Source organism: Cnephaeus nilssonii (assembly GCF_951640355.1).
Source record: "Cnephaeus nilssonii genome assembly, chromosome: 4".
Lineage (NCBI taxonomy): Eukaryota > Metazoa > Chordata > Mammalia > Chiroptera > Vespertilionidae > Cnephaeus > Cnephaeus nilssonii.
In genome coordinates, this window is record NC_137075.1 from 70,371,906 (window position 1) to 70,384,807 (window position 12,902).

At 42.1% G+C, this 12,902-nt stretch overlaps 1 pseudogene across 1 annotated transcript; it reads right to left on the reverse strand.

Moving 5' to 3' along the window:
• Positions 1 to 4,252: 4,252 nt before the first annotated feature.
• On the reverse strand, positions 4,253 to 12,438 carry LOC307098285 (protein SGT1 homolog; annotated as a pseudogene). Its single transcript has 3 exons — positions 11,399 to 12,438; positions 5,342 to 5,528; positions 4,253 to 4,554 (listed from the first exon to the last, which is right to left on the reverse strand). The product of its transcript is annotated as a protein SGT1 homolog (transcript).
• Positions 12,439 to 12,902: the final 464 nt, after the last annotated feature.

Below are 12,902 nucleotides of genomic sequence, written 5' to 3' on the forward strand. Positions count from 1 at the left end.
ACATGAGGCAGTGAGATCTGAATTACTTGTTTCAACCAAATTCTTCTTTTTCTGTGTTTCTTACTACATATATTTATACCTTGTGACCTATTTTTCTACTTCAATTTTAATCAGGGCTAAACTGAAGTATTTTCAAGTTAGTATATTTTCACACACCAGTTCTTTCCTCCAGCTATCAGCTGTTAAAGTATGTATACATTTTGGGGGGACACCCTGTATTTCAACTACCTTGTGACCTTGAAGAAAAGGTTAAGACAATGATAGAGATGGAGACTTAGCCTGACACTGTTGGACCACTAATATAACTCTTGAATCACTAACCCTTAAAATTCGTATTAAATGGAATAGTTGAATATTTTTATTTTAAGCAACTGTTAGTAGGGTATTTTATTACTTACAGCTGAAGGCATTCCCACTGATACATTCTTCTAAATAGAAAACTCTCAGTTGAATATCACTTGGGTTCTGTTACTTGCCTAAGAATCCTGACTCTTAGAAAATAATTTCATTTCCAGACATACAGGAAAACATCAACACAAAGATGGGGGTATTGGTAATTTAATCTCAAAGGAATCATATTTGAGCTTCCAGACTCATGTAATAACAAGCTAACTTTTTTTTTAAAAAAATCTTGTTTCATACTCTTCCCACCGAAATATACACATATGACCTCAATTACACCATCTATCGGATGGTAAACTAAACAAGGTAAGGCTTGGAAAGTACCTAGAATAGGGCTATATGTAGTAGGTGGTCAATAAATTTGAGCTATTATTATCATATATTTTCTGCGCTTGATGGATAGCATCTTATTTCCGCAGATTAAGTCTAATCTGTATATATAAAAAGCCAACGACCAGAATGACCAGTCGCTATGACACCTATTGAGGCAAGCGAAACAGCCCCATATGGGGGGATAGGCCAACTTCCTGCAGCCCCTCCCCCAGCCACTGATCCCTGATTGGCCCCCCCCACCCCATTTGGGGGTGGGGCTGGTGGCCCACCGCCCACAGCCCCTCCCCATGGCCAGCCCCGCCCCCAATCCGCCCCCCCACCCCAATCAGGGGTGGGGCCCGCCGACTAAACGCCCATGGCCCATCCCCCCAGCCGGCCAGGCCCTGATCAGGGTGGGCTATCCAGCCAACCTCCCACCATCTCTCCTGCCCTACAGGCCCGGCCCCGATCCACCCATTGGGGCCAGGCTGGCCAGACCCCAACTGTGCACGAATTCGTGCACTGGGCCTCTAGTGATTAATAATAGTGTCACCAAAGCCCCACCTTGAGGTAAACTGGATTGAGAAGATGCCTTCTACATACTCTGGTCCCCTCTTGAAGGATTAATTATCACACCCAACATTGAGAATGCTAATTTCTGCTGAAACTTCACTTATTTTTCAATCAGGGCTCTATGTTATAAATAAATTATAGATATTTTGCTCAATACCAAGTTAAAGATGGGTATTTCCTATAATGTTGAAGCCAAGCATCTCTCTCTGATCCTCAGATAGATCTGGGTGAGTATCTGTTTATACCCTTAGCCACACTGTCCTCAGACTAAGAGGAAACAAGAGGGCTCTGAACTCCATAAAAATCTGTTATCAGGTGATCTGATGCTCTTCTAAAAATAAGTCTTGAGGGAGGCTTTCCCAGGCTGTCATACCAATAGACTATTGACAGACTGAAATCAATATTGTCTGTCCCTCCTTAGGTAAACATGGGCCTTGTCCTTGTGATTCTAAGTTGAATAAAGACGTGTAAGAAGAATCCTTCACCCCATAATAAAATGTGGCAATGATGTAAAACAGCACCCAGAGAAAAGGCTTCTCTGTGCCCTGCACAGAAGTCTAACTGGGTTCTGGTTTTACGGAACAACATAGAACCCTTGGCCACTGTTCCAGGAGCAGTGACAAGAGAAGGGACGTCAGCCCACTTCAGAGAGCTACACTGAAGTCAGTTATGCTAAAATACTGAATAGCTCTCATGGTTGCTATGTCAGGGCCTACAATAAAGTTCATGATGGCAAATAATATTTTTAATGAACATCTTAAGTCTTAGAGGGACCAGGATGCTGTACTATAGTGATAGCCTAGAGAAAGTAAACTCTGAGACTTAAGAGTCTTCTTTCGAGGTAAATAGAATACTGTATTACTATACTACTTCAAACTAGTATGTTCTAAAAGTTTTCTCATTATTGCTTAACTCCTTTGCTAAAGTGTCCTCAATCCTTTAATTTTAATTACACTGCATTACCCTTTAAAGAGAAGGACTCTGCTGAACTTTCTCTTTTTTTTATTTAAATATATATTTTATTGATTTTTTACAGAGAGGAAAGGAGAGAGATAGAGAGTTAGAAACATCAATCAGTTGCCTCCTGCACGCCGCCCCCCCCCCCCCCCCCCCCCACTGGGGACGTGCCTGCAACCAAGGTACGTGCCCTTGACTGGAATCGAACCTGGGACCTTTCAGTCCGCAGGCTGACGCTCTATCCACTGAGCCAAACCGGTTTCGGCTGAACTTTCTACATATATTTTATGCTTTTTCATTTTCTGCAAATTGAGTTTGTGTGGCCACTGGATAAATGTACATTGCCATTCGTTTGTTGATTGTATATTTCACACAACATGAATAAATCGTTTGACTTAATTTTTCTATGAAAGTGGCCTGCTCGAGGTAGCACATGGCAATACACTCAATAGAACTGGAATTCAATCTGCACTGTGCTTGGCAATTTAAATTCAAAGCACTTAAAAACCTCTCCACCCCCTCGGAAAAGCACGAACCCAACAGAGAAGCTATGTAAAGAGCGTCATTTAGCTGAGGCCAGAAGAGAATCCTTCCCCACCCATTTCTGAGAGTGTAGCTCACAAAGGATTGAGCAAGAAGGCACTTTGCAGGCCGCTGGCAACAGCTGCAGTGTGGTGAGTTCCAGAATGGTAGGCGCACAGTCCCTGCCTAGCAGGCCCACCTCCATTGCAGGCATCGAGGACTCCTGGTCCTGGCCTAGGAGCCCTGGAAACAGCTGGAGAGGCCCTGTTCTGTGGCTGAGAGCAACGAAGTGACCGACAGCCCCCCGATATTGGTGGTGTGATATTTTAGTCACATGAATAGTCCTTTAATCAAACCCTAGCCCCTTGCTGGCTGTGTCCTCGTAACCAAGATGAGTGTTTCTAGAGCTCAGACTGCAGCAGGGTGTGAAACACAACTTTTCCTCTTTTGCTGTGTTAGAAATCTCTAGGCTCGGCCTTAGGGGGATTTAAATTATTTTTCTCACCCTTTCAGGGAATTTAGCTCTCATGGGCTTCCAGGACAACAATAGAGTTTATGTGTGAAAAACCAGGGCTCCTTCAGACCCACCATTTCTAAGGGACTGTGACATTAAGTTTTCCACCGGCTCCCCTTTATTTCTCTGCCCCATGAAGGTAGGCGCGGCTACATGACTTGCTTTGGCCAAAGAAATGGGAGCAGAATGGAGTGTCACTTCCGGGAGACAGCACTTCAGTTCCGTTATCAGCTCCAGTCTGCTCCTCTCTGCCTCACACCTCGGGCGGCGCATGTGAGAGGAAGCCTCCCCCAGCCTCAGCCCCGGGCCCTAAGTGACTGTGACAAGCAGAGGTCAGACAAGAGGGTCTAGTGAGAAGTAAACCTTTGTTATTTTAAGTCACTGAGATGTTTTTAACATAACTCCAGCACCACCTAGTTCATTCTAAAAAAGGAACATTAAGAACTACTGTTGGAGGGGGGCGCAAAATGATGGATATTGTGGATGAGGAACTAAAGAGAGAAGAGGCGGGCCTGGGGGAGAGACTGTGGAGCAGGTGAAGAGTGGCTCCTGGCTCCCAGAATGGGCACTTGGGCTCCGTCCCTGTCAGTGGCCACCTGGGCAGAGAGTGGTGGGGCCAAGAATGGACACTTGCTAAGCAGGGACTGGACACGTGCCATTCCGGCACTGACAGCTCTTGTAAGAGAACTGTCCACGTGCCCGGGGACTGAGGAGAACCAGAGAACGGCCTTGTCCGGGAAGCACGTGGCCAGGGAGCTGCAGGCTCTGGGGACTGTCACCGCCGACAGCTCTGGGCGCTGTGGACACTCACAGAAGTTGGATCCATGGCCTGCATTACTCCAGGTCTCTAAGAAGCAGATGCTAAAATGGGATGAAGACAGCAAGAGGTTTGTCTTAAGAGATAAAGACAGGGAACACCAGGGAGGGAATGAGGAGGGAATGAGGAGGGAGGTAGAGACGGCAGGGGCACCATCAGACGACAATGAGCTCTGAATCCTCAGAAGGACAGAGGGAAGGGAAGGTCTGAAACGTCTCTGAAGTTTCCAGGAAAGTCTCAGCCCAGGTCACCCTCTGCGGAGCCTGTGTCTCGCAGGTCTCAGAGTCCCTGCCACACTGCGCCACGGGCAGGGAGCAGTCCCTGGAAGACACGGCCCAATGCGGATGCCGGCTGACCTTCGGAGCCGGAGTCGGCAGCTGGGACAGGGGATGTGGGAGGAGGATTTTCACACCTGCCACACGGCCACCACACCGTCTTTTACACGGCTTATAAAAGGCTAATGGGGAAGAACATCAACAGTTACACATAACAGGTGGACTATTATTTCTTGGTGGCAACAGTACCGTCTTATATTTGTGTCAAGGTTCACCACTCACCAAGTGCTGTGACATATCGCCTCTCATTGTCAATAGTCAGGGTGAGTTTATCCCTTTAGATTCTAAGGTTTAGAAGGAGAGGAAGCCTGAAACTCACTAGGACCCCTGGCCATGCAGAGGGGAGCTAAGCCTCACTCTCAACCCTCTCGCTCTTAGTCAGGCTCCGCCCACCAGACAACGAGCCCTCCTGCTGAAACCCACTGCCCCAGAATGTTTATAAATGTCCTTAAATAAGAAGTCATCTCAGGCCACTTGCTTAAAGACTGTTCCAGAAAGAAATTCTCTCCAAAGAAGGCCCGCCCTGTACTTGTCCTTTCACTGAGACAGCATTCATAGCAGGCGAACAGGTTTGTCTCCACCAGAGAGACCCAAAGAGACAGGTCACAATGTGTCCTGTTCAATAGGAAACACCTTTAGGAGGTATCCACCGGCTGACGTCTCTGGCTGCCGGAGCAGCCCACTGTGGCTTCAGGACCTGGAAGGAGAGGGCCTAGGGTCAGAGGTCAAACTGAAGGACAGGAAGGGCCCAGCTTTGAGACACAGATACTGTGGAGAAAGTCCTCCTTCCTCAACCTTACTTGTTTGTGTGGGATGAGACCGGCATATACTTTCCTTTAACATAAATGGGGATTATTTTCTCCTTCCCAAAAAGGAAGAACCAACCATGATGAAGCAGAAATTACTCACACTGCAGGAAAAATCCAAACCACAACCCCATTCTCCGAATTGGCACTACTCTGTAAGGAGGGAGGAGGGGCAGGCGTGGGCCAAGTTTCAGTGCTTCATCTAAAAGCAAAGAGAGCAGGCGAAGGCTACCCCGTACCGTAGCTGTGGCGCACACATGAGATGAAAATAAGCACGAGGGCTTCAAGTTCTAAGAAAAGATGACAGGTCCACTTTAGGGTTGTGGAGAGTGTGGGAATCATTGAGAGCATCAATGTTTTCATTGGGCATCACCCAGGAACAAAGTCCTTTTAAACTACGAAATTATCTCCCAGGGGGCATATAATGGGAAACATTTTCATTTCCATAGTGCACTTCTCGGAGCAACTTCCTCTCGGAGTAGGGTAGAAACAACTTGCTTTAGACCTCTTAAGGCTTGCTTCCAGCAAGAGGAAATGTTCTAGGTGGAATGGCACCACATTAAACAGCACTGGACCTGCTTTTATTTTATACTTAAGAATCATTTATTCAGAGATGGGCATTGCTTTGCTTTCTTGGGGGAAGCAACTGCTGCAGGCAGCCAAAGAGGAAAGAGCAGGGTGGTGGGCTGTAAAGGGGTCTTGGAGTTCCAGTCCTAAAGCGTCATTTAACTAGAGCCTGTTGGGCAGGTCACGTAACCACTCACAACCTGTTTACTTATTTATGGAATGAGTTGATTGTTAAAGGTCCAAAGCCTTTTTGCTACAGCAATTGGCCTGGAGCTTTGAGAGAATGGAGATGCCTGGGAGTCAGAACGTCTGGGAATCCAGCGCTTTAAAGCTCCCTCTCTGATTCAGGTTCAGTCAGTCAGTCACTCCATAGACCAATATTTTAGGGGACACTAGATGTTCAAGATCCATTCCAGTTCTAAAATCCTATGATGGTCAGGAGGTAGGAAGATAAGGTCAGGGAGAGGTCATTCTCTGTACCAGCATCCGCAGGACCTGGGAGTTTATCAGAAATGCAAAATCTTGGATCCTATTCTAGACGTCTACTCAATCAGAACCTATATTCCAACAAGATCCCCAGTGGTTCATAGATGCATGCAAGTTAGAAGGCCTGCTCTATTGCACATGATCAGGAGTGGACCTGCCTATCTGTATGCCAGTGGGTCTTTTTCCTACCCAGTCTCTGTAGCTTGGCCAACCAAGATACGCACCACAAAGAAAACATACCCAGCTGCGAATGATAGCTCTTTCTGGGTGCCATGCTCCTCAAAGAATGGGAATTTAGGCTGAAGGGAGAAAGAGCTAGGGAGTGTGTGTGTGTGTGTGTGTGTGTGTGTGTGTGTGATTATTCTTCCACTTATTACTTGGGCAACATATCCCAGATGAATTTCCAGAGGCAGGATTGACAGTATTGGGGAGAAGGCAATTTTAACTTATACTTGTCTTTTAGTTTTTGATTATGGTAAAGAGAAATAAAACATATTGCAGCTCACTTTCTTGGGTGTTTGGTATTCTTACCTATATCCTGTCTTAAGAGCTGATTCCCAAAGGAAGAGAAAAAACACCTCTACACAGAAAATACTTATTTCTGCTATTTGAAGAGGGAGAGGAGTCCAATTTACCAAATTCAAGTAGAGCATGTGAAAGCCACAATTTAAAAGCCATGGGGAAATTTTTGTTAAAAAATCTCCCCAGATAGGAAACAATCTATTCTATTGTTTTTTTCTTGAGGAAAACACAGTGTCATTCTTTTATAAGATTCCACTGAAATAAAATGCTTAGAGAAACGCTAAGGCCTCTGAGTGTTTTGTTGGTGAGCGTTTCTTCCTCTGTAAACAAATATTTCTTCTTCTCTGACTTTGAAGATGTGCCCTTTTTACTTTCTCTTCCAAGCTAACCTGAACTTTATTATTTTTTTCTAGAAGCTGCTCTACTTGGGTATTTTTTCCCCATCTTGTCTTCTAGCTCACTGATGCGGTCCTCTGCTTCTTCTAGTCTACTCTTGATGCTTTCTATTGAGTTCTTTACAGCAGCGATGTCATTTTTCATTTCTTCTTGGTTCTTCTTCATTTCCTCTTGGTTCTTACTCATATTGTCAAATTTGTCTTCCATTCTTTTCAGCCACCTTATGACCATTTCTCTGAATACTTTCTCTGATAGGTTGCTTGCCTCTAATTCGTTTACTTCCTTTGCTGGTGATGCCTGCTTTTCTTTCATATGCGGGCTGTTTCTTTGTCTCCCATTGTTTCTCTTCTCCGGATGTTTGGTTATGTAGTTCTCTCTCTCCTTATCCCAGGCGAAATCTGATCTGGGATAAGGAGAGAATTTTTTCATAATTTTGGCTTATTATTCATAGGAATTATTCCTGACATAACACGAGAATAATGTGTATAATTTGCCTATATTCATAAAAGAAAGAAATCTGTGGCAAAAAAAAATGTAAGATATTTTTGAAAAATCTCTATGCCCGTAATTAAAAATTTGGTAATCTTTCCATGTGGGCTTGCAGGTTGCCTGGCCATAAGGACTGAGGACAAGAAACAGCCTCTCCCCAGGCCTGCCCATGACCTCCTGACCCACCATACCTATTCCACCACTCCCACCTATATTCTTATTTCCTAAGAATAGGGGAGCCAATGGTCATAACACTAACATATATTTCTCAGGTTTTTATGTTTGGAGACTAAGCAGAATGGAAATTTTGAGAGAAAATCTGGTGGGGAGGACGCTGGAGAGGGGAAGGGCAGAGTAATGGACATAAGACAGATGCCATCCTGTAGTGGAGACCCTGAAGATGGGGGTTAGGTCTAGACTGCAGACAGGCCACATAATCATTTGGAGACTTTAGGGTCAATGAACAGGGTTTGTGCAAGGCAAGAGAGAGCTATAGAAAGGCTGGAGACCAGCCAGGGTCCACACTGCATTTTGCCTGGGTCCTTTAATAGCTGACCCTGACTCTACCTCTGGATGCACATGGTGAATTGTCATTCCCACCCTAAGCCACTTTTCCTAAATGACACTGAGCAGTAGCTGTAAGAAATGGAGCTATAAAGGAACGTCACCCATGTCTTGACATTTGTGAGACCCAAGTCTCAACCTTGACTGTGTTCCCTTTTCTCATTTCAGATATTTTTTAATGAAGGAAAATATATGTTTTATTCTGTTTAAATTACTGGTAAGTATGTGTTTTAAACATATGTATGTGCTTAAACATGAGCATGCACATCATATTGACTTATGAATGCCACAAACTCTTCTTCCTACCATTTTTCACATACACACATCTCTCATGCAAAATAACTACTAAAAGATTTAATTTGCTTTAATATTTTCTGAGTCAAGAATCTCACCACCATTATCATTGTTAAAATGTTCATACTACCCAAAGAAATCTACAGATTCAATGCAATTCCTATCAAAATACCAATGGCAGTTTTCACAGAACTAGAACAAATCGTCCTAAAATGTATACGGAACCTGAAGAGCCAAAGCAAGAACAAAGTTGGAGGTATCATGTTCCCTGATATCAAACTGTACCACAGGCTTTAGTAATTAAAACAGCCTGGTTCTTGGATTAAAAAAAACATGTAGATCAATGAAACAGCCTAAAGAGCCCAGAAATAAACTTACACCTGTATGGTAAATTAATCTATGACAAAGGAGACAAGAATATACAATGGGGTAAGTCTCTTCAGTAAATGGTATTAGTAAAACAGGACAAATATATACCAAAAAGATGAAACTAGACCACTTTGTTACACCATATATAAAAATAATCTCAAAATGGATTAAAGATTTATTTTAAGACTTACAACCATAAAACTTATAGAACAAAACATAGGCAGTGAACTTTCTGACATCATTCTTAGCAATATGTATATATATATATATATATATTGGATATATATCCTTGGATAAGGGAAACAAAACAAAAAAATAAACAAATGGGACTATATCAAACTAAAAATGTTATGCAGAGCAAAGGAAATCAACAAAATGAAAAGACAGTCTACTGAATGGAAGAAGATATTCACCAATGCTACATCTGTAAAAGGTTAATATCCAAAATATATAACGAACTCATACAACTTAACACCAAAAGACAAACAATCCAATTTAAAAATGGGCAGAAGATCTCAATAGACTTTTCTCCAAAAATAACATACAGCTGACTGCCGGGATCTTACTCAGCATCTAGAAGGGTTCAGGAATCTGGAGAAGGGCTGCGAGTAAATTAATAAAGAGACTAGACATGAAATATAAATTTGGAAGGCATTTTGGAGGGCCAGATGAAAACTTAGTTGTAGTGACTAAGCTCTCTCGAATCTCCAGACCCAGGCTTTTTAGTCATACATTTTTGCCCTAAAGCAATTGGTCGGCAAACTGTGGCTCGCGAGCCACATGCGGCTCTTTGGCCCCTTGAGTGTGGCTCTTCCACAAAATACCATGGCGGCCTGGGCGAGTCTATTTTGAAGAAGTAGCATTAGAAGAAGTTTAAGTTTAGAAAATTTGGCTCTCAAAAGAAATTTCAATCGTTGTACTGTTGATATTTGGCTCTGTTGACTAATGAGTTTGCTGACCACTGCCCTAAAGCAAAGCAAACACACATATCAAAGGTAAAGTTTGCTAAGCAGTAAAGCATCAGGTTGGGGAAACTGCCTTCGGCTGTTCAGCTGTTTGGCCAGCAGCAGGTAATAACATGTATATTTTCAGGTTTGGGGAAATGCCCTCAGCTGTCTGGCAGCGGGCAATAATATGCATCTTCAGCCCTGCTGAAGCCTCAAGGTTCACCAACCTTGTGATGAACTTCTTGCATTTATGACCTGCTGGAATTATCCCCCAGCACATGGCCAATATACATATGAAAATATGCTCAACAACACTAATCATCAGGGAAATGCAAATTAAAACCACAATGACATATCACCTCACATGTTTCAGAATGGCTATCATCAATAAATCAATAAACAACCAGTGTTGTTGAGGATATAGAGAAAGGGGAGCCCTCATGCACTGTTAGTGAGGTTGCAAATTGATGTAGCTATTATGAAAAACAGTATGAAGTTTTCTCAAAAAAATTTAAAATAGAATTACTTTTTGAATCAGCAATTTCACTTGTGGGTAGTTACCTGAAGAAATCCATAACACTAATTCAAAAAGACATATGTACACCTATGTTCAATGCAGCATTATTTACAATAGCCATATTATGGAAGCAACCTAAGTATCCATCAATAGACAAATAGATAAAGAAGAGGTGGTATATATCTATAATAACAAAAGTGTAATATGCTAATTAGACCGGATGTCCTTCCGGACAACCTTGTGGACGAAGCCAGGGCTGCAAGGGAAGCCCAGGTCCTGGGTGCCAGAGGGAAACCAGTGCCAGCAGCTGGGAGAAGAAAGGCCTCTTGTACAAATTTCGTGCATCGGGCCTCTAGTATACAATAAAATATTACTCAGCCATTAAAAAAATGAAATCTTGCCATTTGCAACAACATGAATGGAACTAGAGGGTATTATGCTAAGTGGAATGTTAGACAGAGATACCATATGATTTTACTTAAATGTGGAATCTAAAAAAAACACACAGAAACAAACACAGATACAGAGAACAAATTGATAGTCACCAGAAGAAAGGGAGTGTTGTGAAAGGGATTAAGAAGTACAAATTACAAGTTACAAAAATAGTCACAAGTGTAAAGTATAGCATAAAGAATATAGTCAATAATATTGTAATAAATATATATGGTGTCAGATGGGCACCAAATTTATCAGGTTGATTACTTCATAAAGTACATAAACGTCTAATCACTATGTTGTACACCTGAAACTAATATAATATTGTATGTCAACTGTAATTCTAAAATAAAATTTAAAAAATGAATCCCACTACCTTTTGGTGTTGCTGACTCCACTATTGGGCAGAGTTTTGTAAAGATAACATCTCACCCTCTTATATGAATGGAAATATGCTACAATGTAACATTTCATTTAAAATATATATATATATATATATGAATGTATATTCAAAAATATACATATATAGGTGAATGTATGCAACACAGTAATAGCAAATTAATTTATTTAGTACTTTTTTCAATTCCATATCATCAGGAGGATTGATTTCAACTTTTCTTTTACCTACATCAGACCAGTTGATACTCAAAACTGTACCACCAGACTCCATAAATGATTTGTTCATGGCACTTCATCAGAACCATCTGAATAGATCTGCTGAAATAATTTGTTTAAAGCTGCATCTCCCTCCAACTTCTCATTCTTTTCTTCTTCCTTGATATCTCCAACCAATTTATCCCAGTTTCTTGTATAAAGAGATGATGATGGATATAGGTTTTTTACATCTGCTACGAACTGTTTTGGCTTAGGCTCTTCTCCTCACTCAAGCTTTTCCCATCTCACAGCCTCTGACTTTTTCATTTTCATTTCAATCTTTGTTGAAAGTACTTTAAGCATGCTCTGTTCTGGTATTATAGAATGAAGAAGTCTCAGGTTCAAATTGTAATCCTCTTCAGCAGGAAGTTTCACCAAAGCAGACAACTCTTTTTCTGAAAATTCCACATTGACGTCATTCTTCTGACCATTCTTGATCATAAGTGTAATGATTACTTGAGATTCTGTTTGGTACCAGTCATACTTGATTTTTGACTGAGGAGTCCTCTGGGATACAGACGCCGTTGATTGTAACTCATTCTGAGCTTCTTGACACCTTTTAAACCAGAGAATAAAATCAGCATACGCACTATCTAATTTCTGTCCTCTGTAAATGTTTCCAGAGCAGCAGCATAGTGGTTTTTTTTTTTTTTCATGGTATTCACATATCCCTTTTCTCATCATAGCAGTGGGATTGTTTGGATTAAATTCAAGAGATTTCTTTGCATCAGCAACAGCATCACAGTAATTCCCAAGAAGGATGTGACAATAAGCTCTTTGACAATAATATTGTGCATCATCTGGTTTCTGTTCCAAAGCCTTAGTCAGCTCCTCTAACGCCGCCTGGGGGTCCTCGTCAATCAGAGCATCTGAGAAGCTCCAGCAAAACCTTTTGGCTGTTGCAGGTCCAGCTGCAGCCGCCACCATCTCTACTAGTCAATGTTATGTTGCTGCAGCTGCTACTACCTAAAAATATTTTTTTTTATTGATTTAAGAGAGAGAGGGAGAGGGAGAGAGAGTTCAAAACATTAATGAGAGAGAATCATTGATCGGCTGCCTCCTGCATGCCCCCTATTGGGGATCAAGCTTGCAACTCAGGCATGTGCTTTTAACCAGAATCAAACCCAGGACCCTTCAGTCCACAGGCCAATGCTCTATCCACTGAGCCAACCCAGCTAGGGCTAACATTTCATTTTTGATCTTCATTCTTTCCTCTGGCTCCAAAGAATAAATTTAATTTTCATTCTATGAACAACCCTTCAGATATCTGAAGAAGGTAAACCACTCCTCATAGAACTATCTGTCGGTATTCAGCTAATCATGTATTAAACCATCCTTTGTTCATATGACCAAATGAAGGGACCTATTAAATCATGTAAAATTTCTTATAAAAGCCTGTGCAGGCTTTCTCCAAAAGAATACTT